Source organism: Eurytemora carolleeae, unplaced genomic scaffold (assembly GCF_000591075.1).
Source record: "Eurytemora carolleeae unplaced genomic scaffold, Eaff_2.0 scaffold108, whole genome shotgun sequence".
Classification (NCBI taxonomy): domain Eukaryota; kingdom Metazoa; phylum Arthropoda; class Copepoda; order Calanoida; family Temoridae; genus Eurytemora; species Eurytemora carolleeae.
This window is the reverse complement of record NW_019396160.1, coordinates 177498-190650: the sequence shown is the minus strand read 5'-3', so window position 1 is coordinate 190650 and position 13153 is coordinate 177498. Positions and strand designations below refer to the sequence as shown.

Here is a 13153-nt window from a genome sequence, read left to right as displayed (position 1 = left end):
ATTTAAAGCTGCCAGCCTTCATAGGAATGAATGAAATTACATTTATATTAGATTATTCATTAGAACAATATTAACCAAATCCAGTATCCGCCCCTGTAAATAAGTCAAGACTCACCCTCTCCATTATCTAGCTGTTCCTGTTGATGTGGATGGTGGGTAGGATGGAGACTGGGAACAGTGTGATAAATTAAATTTCGTCCGGAAACGTATTTGTTTTCCAAAAGTTTCGCACAGACAACACTAAATTTTCCCGTAGTCCAGAAACCTGGCCTTCCTGTGAAGTTACTCTACGTTTTTTTTAACTTTTCATCTTTTGAAAAAGAATGAAATCTTGTATGTCTGATCCGTGTTACAAACAAATCCCCCCAAGAACAGTGTACTAAATGTACACAATAACATACCAATACATGTTTACAATGTCATACCAATACAGGTGCCACCTGTTATTCTATATTATATATATTCTGAGGTACTCACTATATCGTGAATTTCAAAATGAACATGGTGTAAAGTGAAATTAGCTGTATATTAAGCGCCGTACTATAAAGTATTCATCGTGCTATAAAGTTAGATTAACTGTACATTATGGCACGTGTGATATATAAAGTTTTGATTGGTTGATGGTTCCCGGATTCTCCAAAAAATTTAGGATATTTCCAAAATATTATTTTTTCAGTTGAAATGAAAATAAAATTTAAATCAACTTTATAATTTGACTTTGTCTCAAAGCTTGTTTGATCTAGGAATAGCCATTTAAATAAGATAAGTACACAAACGTTTCACTGTTATTTTGGCACGACATGCAAAATTTTCTCTATATCTCGAAGGTTCTCGCCTTTTTAAACTATATTTTGTCCCTTGTAAATGTCGGGACAAAATTAAATCTAAAAAGGCGAAAATCTTCGAGATATAGAGAAAATTTCTGTCCGGAAACGTAGTGCCAAAATAACAGTGACCAGTTTTATAAATAGTTATTTTCATGAAGATTATAGAATTAGGTCGTTTTTTATTTTTGTGTGATACACAAACTCTCTTTAGTTGAAAGAAAAATTAATTAATGAACGTTTTCAGGTTTTCAATATTATAAGTAATTAAAAAGCTATAGAAAATATTAAATAGTTTGTACATGTGGACCAACACGAGGGATTACAAAACCATTTACTTGCAGGCACTTCCATATTATTTCAAGTGATCTTTTATTTATATGATGCATGCTCAGTTCACAACAGTACTCCTAACCCTTTATTGATGAAGTGTTCCACCCACATATGGTATTTTCTCTAAAACTTATAAGCGGCTGACAAACCCTTCAGACTTCAAATTTGTTCACCTTTTGAGTTGAAGACGGTCAAACGTACAGGGCTGGGCAAAGTTCCGTTAACGGAACAGAAGTTTTCGAAAATTAACGGAAGAATCTGTTAGTGAGCGGCAAAAACCGTTAATTTTTAAACCGTTCACGATGTTTTAACCGTTAACGATGTTTTTTTGGCGCTTTGGGCCATTGAATGTTAAGGACTGGAGCCGTTAACGATTGTTGAAAATTTTCCTTTAACACTGTTAAAATCAAATTGAGATCGTTAATTAACGTGCCATTAACGAAACGAACATTTCGTTCTTACCTTTAATATTAACGGGTACCTGAAATGTTGGAAATTTCCTACAGAACGATTTTTGGATAAAATGAGGCGTCTTAATGTCTCAATGTCGCATTTCTGTAAAACAAGCGTATTCTTCTGTACACATGGTTTGATCCAGGAATAGAGATGTCTTAGTGTCTCAATGTCTCATTTCTATTATAACAGTGCAGTCACGCAGTGTAAGCCTAAGCATAATTTTATTTGAACCATGAAAACAGTCGTCACATCGTCTCATTTCTGTAAAACAAGCGTATATGCAGTTACCGAGAATGCTCGAAGCTGTATAATATATATCAGGGAGTGCTGCAAGGACCAGTTTGGACGCCAAGACTTATGTCAATAATATTTCTAGGCTTGGCTTCAGGTTCTTTCTTTATTTAATACGTTGTTCATAACATGGTGTTTAAAGTGAAAATATAAAATTTTCTAGGGGGGGGGGTGTCATAGGATTACCATTTTTCTCACAACAATTTCCTTTTTTAAACTGTTTTATGGGACACCCTGTACACAAATATATGCAAGAGAAGAAAAGGTGACTTCAGTGAGGTTCAGGACTCTGATAGGCATACACGGTACACCTTAAACATGCAGTTTCAACCCTGGGTAAGCATTACTGAGATAAGAGGTATCTAAAAGAAGGCTGGTGGATAAGTTTGCTTTAATTACAAAATGCAAAACTTTTACTCTTGGTCAAAGATATCAACTCGATTTTTTAAAACGATTAATATAAAAGTTTTGATAAATAGTTTTCAAAAACTGTTTGGTTTGTATCTTCATGGTAAAAGAAAAAATTTCTTTATGTAATAAAACTTAAAAGCAATCTTAAAGAAAAATCGGATACAATAATTAAACATCTAAAATTAGAAGGCAAAAAAACTTGCTAGTTGCAGGGAAAAGGAAGTTATTTATGTAGGAGGAAAATCCGGGATGAAATTCTGTAAATTATGTTCACGTGAAGGTTTTCTTTAAGATGCGACCAAAATATTATGATGAATAATAAATGATGAATATATTTTATTGACGTCAACGATGGTTCCTTTTTCTTTGATTAAATGGACTGTTCTTGTAATTTCAAGTTGCCCGATACACCCTTCATCTAATCATTAAAGTGGAAGATATTGTCGTTTTCCGAGCTTAATTCAGACAATTAGAGATGATCCTCTGGCACTTTATAAAAAAAGAAAACAATTACAATTGATGAAAGTTCAAGGGAACGATGATTGATATCATAATCCATTATTTCGTATCAGGAAAAACTGTCAAGGTTTGCAATCTATAAATGTACCACTTGAAATTACGTATACAGTCCCTTAATCCTGTTTCTATAAGTAAAGAGACTGGTGGCTCCTGTTTCTATAATTAAGAGACTGATAGCTCCTGTTTCTATAATTAAAAAACTGGTGGCTGTTGTTTCTATAATTAAAGAGACTGGTGGCTCCTGTTTCTATAATTAAAAATACTAGTGGCTCCTGTTTCTATAATTAAAAATAATAGTGGCTCCTGTTTCTATAATTAAATATACTGGTGGCTCCTGTTTCTATAATTAAAGATACTGGTGAGTGGTAGCTCTTCTTGTTTCTATAATTACTGGGGAGTGGTGACTGGTAGCACAAAAACACATAAAACTAGCTATATCTAGTATCTACGTGAAAAAAATAGAAAATATTATTTCGTGACATTACCATATTTTGTTCATCTAGATTCTCAGTGTTTTCTTAATATTCCTGGTAGCAACAGGAGGATTTTCTCAGGTTACACTTTAACCCTTTATAGACTGGGAAAGAAAATAGGAGGGGGGGGGGCTCTTAAAATGTTCCTGAAAATGTCTCTATTTAAAAATAACATAATTTTATGAAACATGTCTATTTGTACAGGGTTTGGGTCAAAGTGAATAAATAGAAATAGTATTTATTCACTTTGGGTTTGGGTAAGGTACAGTGAAGTTGGACCCATAAAGCTGTGGATTAGGAAGACGACTGTTGAATTTGAATATTTTATTAAAGGAATAAAAATAATTTATTTGTGAAGATAGGAAATACGCATTTTTTTTAAATAAGTTAAACAACTAACTTTAAGACATCAAACGCACAAATATAAGGTTTCTTATATGTCGTCTTCCTATTCCACAGTTTTATGTGTCCAACTGTAGAAAAAAATGAGCGGTAGCATTACGATCAATTCAGGTACGGGTCAACAATTTACAAATAAAACAACACTGGAAAAGATGAATGATAGCTTGTTATGTATACAATACAATAAAAAATAATTATATTCAACAAAAAATCCAAAATAAGCGATTTTTTGTTGAAAATAATTAATTAATTTGTTTTAAAGAGATGTTTTTGTCCCCAGGACATGATCGGGTTGTTACGATCAAATCTCGGAATTGTTCTATTCCGAAAGTTTCCATTAGTCCGTCCACGCTTCATTTATTCTGAGAAGAGCTGGCTGATAAGAATCCAACTGCCTAAAGGCTTCTTAGGCCTGAGAATAGTAGAGTGCAAGAATTCTTCTGATTTACTGGAATGAGGCCTGGGTGCCACAGATAGGAAACATCACACTCATAGCTCCCAATCATTTGGATACCTCCATGTACCTATAGCTGCAGGCAACCATAGACTCTCCGTGCTTGTTCACCTTTCCTCTCTTCATCATCATTCACTTAGATCAATCCATTTTAAGCTTCTTTCTTGTTGAGTAGAAAGCACACACCCTTTCGCTGAAAGAGTTGCTGACAGCCGCCCCTCTGTCCTCCTATAACTGCTTAACCAGATGTTGGGTTCAGATGACTTTGAAACAACAGGTTTGTGAGGAGTGCGGGAATCAAACCCGTGAATAGTGAACATCAGTCTGGATACCAATCCAGTTACTGGCTGCGGACAAGTGTGCTCACCTTCAGTGATCTAACCAGACCTGGTGTCACACAATAGCCTCCCCACCCCACAAAAATTATTTAATTAATGTTCAAGCAATGAGGGGAGTAAGGCCAGCCATAACAATTTCTCGTCTGAGCCACATTCTCCTCATTTTCTTGTCCGAGCTACCTCGGAATACTCGTCCTGCGATTATTAAGTGATTAAAAGTTTCCTATTCTTGAAGATAAAACTAATTTTTTAAAACCTTAGTCCGAATTTAATGAATTTGAGCCGAGTCTCAAATCCACCAAAAACCGGTTTCATTGGAGCGCCAGCTTAAATTTTGAAACATTGAATACATTTCTATGTGGAACCAACCATATTTCAGCCCCGTTTAAAATTTAAGCAGTGGCTCAAATTCTTTAAATTCGGCCTCTGGCCACGTTAGTACATAAAATATGGATAGACATAAGTATTGCAATAATTACATCATGTTGGAATCTTCAAACCCATGAGAATGATGTCAAACTTTATTTATGTAAAACTTAAATATCTTCTGGCTCCGTAATGGCTTATCTTCGCGATATAAAATAAATAAGCAAAACATTTGGTACCTATATTTTCTCCATGGAACAACTATAACTATTAACTAACATAAAAGATTGAAGTAATATAATTTCGGAATTATTTCCGGCATTCTCACCAGGAATATCTGAAAATATGCGTAAAATAGGTGAACATTTAAAAAAACATTAAACTTGAAATCTTCAATTTAAATGAAACATTTTTTATTTACAAATATTCATTATTTCATTTATTCCCCAATGTGTCCCGATACTTAAAAATAGTTTTATTGGGGAGGCCAGAGGATTAGACATAAAAAAAGAAATATTGAGGACGATGATTTTGAGGTGGCTCGGACGAGAAAATGAGGAGAATGTGGCTCGGACAATAATTGGAATAATTTATAATTTTTAAACATTTCACGTAAACATAACTTAAAGAAATTTCGGGCTTTTGTAGTTAAAGCACATAATTTCTGGTCTGGCCAAGTAAATAAATAACATGTTTACTGCAGGAGGAGGAGGAGCCAGATTGCGGAGATGAATTGGATTGCCTAAGGAATCAAAACATTTTACAAAAGTTTTTTAATCATTTTTACGTAAAATTGACCCCCCCCCCCAAAAAAAAAATGAGTACATAATATTTCATTTTATCTCTATTTTAAAATATGTAAAAAAAAGAAATACATACATTATTTTTAAGTTATACAACCCAAAAAAAAGTTTACAATAGGAAATCAAACAAACTTCATTTGACGGAAGAAAATGGGTTCTAAAATTAATTACAATTATGAACAAATGCATGTTTAATTTATAAAAATGGATAACTTTTTTTTGACAAAAAAGTGTTTTTTTTCTGTTTTTAATTTCAATATATTATTTTTTGGAGCATAAACTTAAAAAAACAAAAATCTTTAAATATGGTTGAACAATTGATTGAAAGATATATTATCATTTATCAAAAGCAAAATATTTGACATGGAAAGCAAGTACAATTTACACTTTACTGTACAACGCATTGTGGCCATGAAGGAGTATAGAATTTATGGAGAGGGAATCGACCCGGTCCACCCTACCATCTGATTAAACAGGCTTTGGAGACGGTACTCGATTTGAAAAGAGTTTTATAGAGGTCGGCTTTTATTTTTTTAAGTGGGTTTTTTAATTTACCATATTAAATAAACCTGATTTTTATATTATAAAAAATACGTTTGTATGTATTGCATCCCAAAATACATGTACGCGCCCTACTCGGTATCAGAAAAATACTTCTTATTCAAATTAAGTACCGTCTGCAAAGCATGTATAATCATATGGTAGGCGGGCCGGGTCGACTCCGTCTTTATATTCCATTCTCCTTGATCGTGGCGAGTGTATTAGAAGAGTGATTTTAATTTTTAATTTCTTTTTTATAAATGTTGGATTGTTTTCAGGCAGGTTATACCAGGTAAACAGTATATATATATATATATACCTTCCTTTTCTGTTTTTTTTTGTAACCGATTAACGTCAAAACGGCTGAACCGATTCGGCCAAATCTTTGTGGAATCTCACATGACACCAAAGAAGGTTTCTGGATTTAAAAAAAAAAAATTCTCCGAAAAATTTTATTTTCGTAAAATTTTGGAAATCGACGAAAAAATTGTAAATTTTGATAGATCGAGAAACAATGAAAAGTTGAAATAGAATATGGGCATGCGAAGCGTTCTGATAGCCTGGTATGAATAAAAAACTGAAAAAAGTAATATAAAAAAACATTAAAGAAGACAAATACTTTCTTTGTTTTTTAAGATTACCACTCGTCAAAAAAAGTAAATTGTGATTAAGATTGTGCAGTTTTAACCATACTCTTATTGAAGAGTTCCGGTCACATTTTAGTCACTAAAATGTGACCGGAAGGAGCTTCAAGGTCACAAAGCACCTAAAATTTCGCATATATTCTACCCTTCTTCTGTTTAGTTCAGTGTGACTAAGATATAGAAAAATGGGGCAAATTTGGATACAGTAAAATATAATTTTATCTCCCCTAATTTCTGTGTTTCAGGGAATAAAATAATAGTCTTTTGGTCCCCTTATATTTACACCCTTCAAAAGATTCGTACCCCATCCCAATTCAGAGACAGTTCAGGCTTTCAGGGTTAACTACATTTAAAATATGAATTTTCTGCTTTTACCCCATTTGATATGCTTTTTGAAATACAGACACTTTAAAACATATTTATACATATACAGAGCTGAAAACTTTAGAATGATGGAAATCAAGATTAATGCTTAAACTCCTGGTTTTACATATTAAACCCGAGATTACTTTAATACACATTCGATATCCAAGAAAGAAGTATAAAATTCAACAAATGAGCGTATAATGTTAAGATGTACTCTTTAACTTTTGAAAAACTGTTTTTTTCTAGTTTTAATTGTGTCATATCAATTGAACTAAACATCGATTAAATAAATGTAAGTTTTGGATTAATGTTTAAAATGATGATAGTCCTAAAATGTGATAAAATATTTTTTTTTAATAGGTTCATATTAACATGACTAATTTAATATTTGCTTAAATGCTCTAAAAGCCGGCGCGCTTGTGAACAGCTGACTTTAATTCAATCGTATATTAATTCAATCGATATAGCATTGTTTCTGTAATTGTAACTTTTATACTGTGGGGATATCCAAGAATGTGGATTAAGAATAAAATCAAAAGTGTGTACATTGGATACTCAGATTAAGCAATCAGGATTAAGGATATCTCATTCTAAAGTTTTCAGCTCAGAATCTACACTTTTCAGTACAAGAAGTCGAGAATTTAAGATTTAATCCAAATATTTTCTGAATTAGAAAACATACAATGCCACAGCAGGCTCAAAATTTCTAATCCCTGTATCTCTGCAACCTTATGGCAAAATATTTCAAACTAAGATTATTTAATCTAACACATTTAAAGTTTGCAACATTAAACTCATTAAACTACCGCATTAAACGCTGCAATCATATAACACTATCAGATAAAATGTTTAAAAAACATATCAAGTCTCCAAACCATATCAAGTGTCCAAACCACATCAAGTGTCCAAAACATATCAAGTGTCCAAAACATATCAAGTGTCCAAAACATATCAAGTGTACAAAACATGTCAAGTGTCCAAAACATATTATGTGTCCAAAACACATCAAATGTTCTAAACTTATCAAGTGTCCAAAACATATCAAGTGTCCAAAACATGTCAAGTTTCCGCAACATATCAAGTGTCCAAAACATGTCAAGTTTCCTAAACATATCAAGTGTCCCAAACATATCAAGTGTCCAAAACATGTCAAGTTACCGAAACATATCAAGTGTCCGAAACAAATCAAATGTTCTAAACTTATCAAGTGTTCAAAACATGTCAAGTGTCCTAAACATATTATGTGTCCTAAACATATCAAATATTTTAAACTTAACAAGTCTCCAAAACATATCAAGTGTCCAAATCATATCAAGTGTCCAAAAGATATCAAGTGTCCAAAACATATCAAGTGTACAAACCATATCAAGTGTCCAAAACATATCAAGTGTACAAACAATATCAAGTGTCCAAAACATATCAAGTGTACAAAACATATCAAGTGTACAAACCATATCAAGTGTTCTAAACATATCAAGTGTCCAAAACATATCAAGTGTACAAACAATATCAAGTGTCCAAAACATATCAAGTGTACAAAACATATCAAGTGTCCAAACCATATCAAGTGTCCAAAACATATCAAGTGTCCAAAACATATCAAGTGTCCAAAACAAGTCAAGTTTCCAAAACATATCAAGTGTCCTAACCTTAAAGGGAGTGTTCGTGAAAAATGAAAGGGGGTTATAGGCTTATTCCGAAAAATAATCGCCATAAGCCTATACCCCCCTTTCTATCTATCTATCTATCTATCTATCTATCTATCTATCTATCTATCTATCTATCTATCTATCTATCTATCTATCTATCTATCTATCTATCTATCTATCTATCTATCTATCTATCTATCTATCTATCCATATATCTCTCTATCTATCTATCTATCTATCTATCTATCTATCTATTTATCTATCTATCTGTCTGTCTGTCTCTATCTATCTATCTATCTATCTATCTATCTATCTATCTATCTATCTATCTATCTATATATCTATCTATCTATCTATCTATCTATCTATCTTTATATATCTCTCTCTATCTATCTATCTATCTATCTATCTATCTATCTATCTATCTATCTATCTAGGTGAACCTAAAGTGGACTACCCTATCTACTCTACCAGTATTCTCTGCAAGCTGAACCCCAAGAACCCGGGCTGCCCTGGATTTGGAAAATAGGAGTTAAACCATTCAGCATATTTTTGTTAAATAAATTTTTCATCCATATTTTGAGCTAAAACTCTTGGTGCGTCCCCTTATAGTCTTCAAAATGAGTCAATGGACGCACAGGAATAGTGACTTGATGAACCATAGATTTAACCATATTAATGTAGATATATGAGGAAAGAGGAAAAAGAAAGAGGAAAAATGATAGGAGACGAAATACAGAAAGATAAAAGAGAGAAGAGAAGTTGATAAAATTATAGAAATATAGAATTGAAGAGAAGAGAAAAGAGAAGAGAGAAGAGAGAAGAGAGAAGAGAGAAGAGAGAAGAGAGAAGAGAAGGTTCTAATTCTAGGAATGTACAGTGTTCAGTGTTCATATGAATTTGGGTTCTAATTCTAGGACTATACAGTGTTCAGTGTTCATATGTATTTGGGTTCTAATTCTAGAACTGTACAGTGTTCAGTGTTCATATGTATTAGGGTTCTAATTCTAGGAATGTACAGTGTTCAGTGTTCATATGAATTTGGGTTCTAATTCTAGGACTATACAGTGTTCAGTGTTCATATGTATTTGGGTTCTAATTCTAGGAATGTACAGTGTTCAGTGTTCATATGTATTAGGGTTCTAATTCTAGGAATGTACAGTGTTCAGTGTTCATATGAATTTGGGTTCTAATTCTAGGACTATACAGTGTTCAGTGTTCATATGTATTTGGATTCTAATTCTAGGACTGTACAGTTTTCAGTGTTCATATGTATTTGGGTTCTAATTCTAGGAATGTACAGTGTTCAGTGTTTATATGTATTTGGGTTCTAATTCTAGGACTGTACAGTGTTCGGTGTTCATATGAATTTGGGTTCTAATTCTAGGACTATACAGTGTTCAGTGTTCATATGTATTTGGATTCTAATTATAGGACTGTACAGTGTTCAGTGTTCATATGTATTTGGATTCTAATTATAGGGGACTGTTCAGTGTCCTCTACGTGTTCAAATTATTTGAGGGGATATGCAGTTTAAATCCTACCCTTAAGGATAAAAAAGTTTAGAATTCCAAATTTAATTATTGATCATTCTGCACTCAAGCTACAGGGTTACCCACAAAGCATGAGACGACAGAAAACTGTTAAAATATTACAATCCCAAGGTTTACTTAAGTATACGGCCTTAAATATAGTAATAATGGTTAATTTAATGAATTCGCCAATAAAGAAACCAGTTTACAGTTTCAGGAAATCGTAAAGGGATTGAGTCTTTGGAACAAAATCAAATATTTAAACCACAATATCTTTAGAACTCTATGTTGTAAACCTTTGATATTTCAAACTCAGATTATTTGATCTAATAGAATTCATAGTTTGAAATATCTGAGGTCTGCAATATTTGCTTCCAAAGATATAGTGATTAGAAAATCAGAGTTTGTGGCAAAGACTCAATTTCTTTTAAGTAAACAGACAGTATCAATTCTGTATAAACCTCTCATCCTTGTGGTTAACTCTGTATATGCCCTGCACAAATTAACTACACATTTAATTTGTTCGTTTTGCGAGATTTTCCGAGACACTGGAAAATCCGGTTCATTTCAAGTCCAGGACTGACATTGAACCTTCCAGAGCAAGCTGTGTACAGTACACATACAGACTATATAAGGCAAAACGGGACGGTACATCAAATTAACAATCCCCTTCCCATGGATATATAATAGATGGATATATCATAGTTTGATGTAATTTTTTCACTGGGGTGTTATGCAGTACGTTAGACATTGGACCCTGGAACTTACAATTTGTCTTTGGTTTTCGTAAAGTTAATAGATGTCAAAGGAGTATAGGAAAACATTGTAAGTCTTTAAAACTTGATAAGATTTAGCCTCCTTCTTTGCATATTATAAAAATGGTTGAAGATACTAAAGATTTAAACAACTTTGCTGATATTTAATATTTTGAATTTTAAATTGGCCAATTCTTAAGGTACAAAAACGGCAGACCACATTTTGGAATTCTGAAAACAAGGCGCCTTTGTTGCTACCAACTCTTTGAAGAAAATGCTATGATCACAAGATTTTAGCTACAGTATCTCATTTCTGCTTACTCCAGGGCCCACTATCTACCAAAGTTTTTCTTCAATTTGGACCCTGAACTTCACTTCAAACTTTTTTAAAAGTACAAATTATTTTTATAGAATGAACAATATTCAGAATAAAAATTTGTTATAGTAAAACCTAAAATTTGCTATGCAGAGGTTTTAGAAATTTCCTAAAAATATCTAGGGTCCACTGAGATATAACAGCTGCGTAGCCCACCGACAAAGTTACATGTACACTAACCCAGAATAGTATAGATCGGTAGATAGAAGCATACATAAGCGGGCCGTTCCCCTTCCAACGAAATTTATGGGGAAAGGGTTCTGGTTTTATAAGAAATTTGCATGCATTTCAAATCTTTTAAGGGATTAAAGATTAAATTCTGAAAGAAAGTTAAAAATATTTAAAGTTTTGAACCATGGATTAGGATTATTACCTGATTTTGCAGAAGCTAACAAAATGGCGAGACCAGTCCTTGTTGTACGAGCAGCGCTAGGAAACCAATCTTTAAAACATAATTTAAATTTTTTACCTCTTCAAATAGCTAAGAAGCTCAGCAAATTTTTTCTCAAAAAGTTTTTTTGGCTCTAACAAAAATACAATCTTTCGTTAACAAACATTTTGTTTTGTTTGAAGGCCATATATTTTTTTAAACAGTTTGTAAACTTTCTCTAAAAAATATACAATTCTTTATCAAAACAAGATACAAAAACGTGTGTATTCTTTATCTAAAAAGATACAATTATTTACCTAAACAAGATACAAAACGGTTTGTATCCTTTATCTAAAAAAGATACAATTTTTTATCTTAAGATACAAAACGGTTTGTATCCTTTATCTAAAAACGGTTTGTATCCTTTAACTAAAAAGGTTTGTAACCTTTATCTAAAAAAGATACAATTTTTTATCTAAACAAGATACAAAAACGTTTGTATCTTTTATCTAAAAAGAATACAGTTTGGGATCGGAAAATCTTATTCTATTTGTAATTTGTTAATGAACGTGAAAGGTAAAACAATAATGATTGCATGTTCTACGGTTTTCAAACCTACTTTTTACTGCTTTTTAAAAGATATTAAGATAAAATACAGAGTTTCTTCTTCAACATTATCTAAATATTTGTTAATTAGACTTTAATTGTAATTTAATCGAAAAGAGGGACGTGCCCAATTCACAATGATCAACGTTGTTTTTTTCGCTCCATTGTTTCTGTAGAAAGAAATGCGCAGGTCTGTTTTGTAGAGAAACCACCAATGAAAATAATCAGGGTTTAAAACAAAAATCTATAATTGACCAGACAAAGCTTTACAGGGTACCGTTGTGAATCAGAAATATCAGCAGAGAGTCATGTAAAATTACGTTTACTATCCCTTTAAAGGGAGTGTTAACGAAAATGTAAGGGGGATAGAGGCTTATATCGAAAAATGTTCGATGGTAATTGCTCTATTCTTACTTCTTTCTGTTGCGTCTATAAGTAGAAAATTGTTTAATAATGACTCAACCCTACGAACGTAGCGTCCATTCAAACTCAGAAAGTTGCAATATTCGACACGGATAATAAATAATCAATTTAACAGATACTTAGCGGGAAAAAAATTCTCGTTTTAAGTGCATTGTATGTAAAACAAACAGAATGTATTATGAAATATAAACTATATAAGAATGCGTCGAAAGAAATATCGAT

The 13153-nt window shown here is 32.4% G+C and overlaps 1 protein-coding gene and 1 long non-coding RNA gene across 2 annotated transcripts in view; one reads left to right on the top strand and one right to left on the bottom strand.

Moving 5' to 3' along the window:
• LOC111696808 (actin cytoskeleton-regulatory complex protein sla1) overlaps positions 1-830 on the bottom strand; it is a 2717-nt gene extending 1887 nt beyond the window's left edge. The window contains exon 1 of the mRNA XM_023466548.1: positions 116-830. The gene's annotated coding sequence lies outside the window, so the exon portion shown is untranslated. The remainder of the gene's footprint in view (positions 1-115) is intronic.
• A 1306-nt stretch (positions 831-2136) lies between these two features.
• LOC111696807 (uncharacterized) lies at positions 2137-5608 on the top strand. Its single transcript, XR_002764166.1, has 3 exons — positions 2137-2240; positions 3338-3388; positions 5571-5608. It is a non-coding gene; the product is annotated as an uncharacterized LOC111696807 (long non-coding RNA).
• The last annotated feature ends 7545 nt before the right edge of the window (positions 5609-13153 follow it).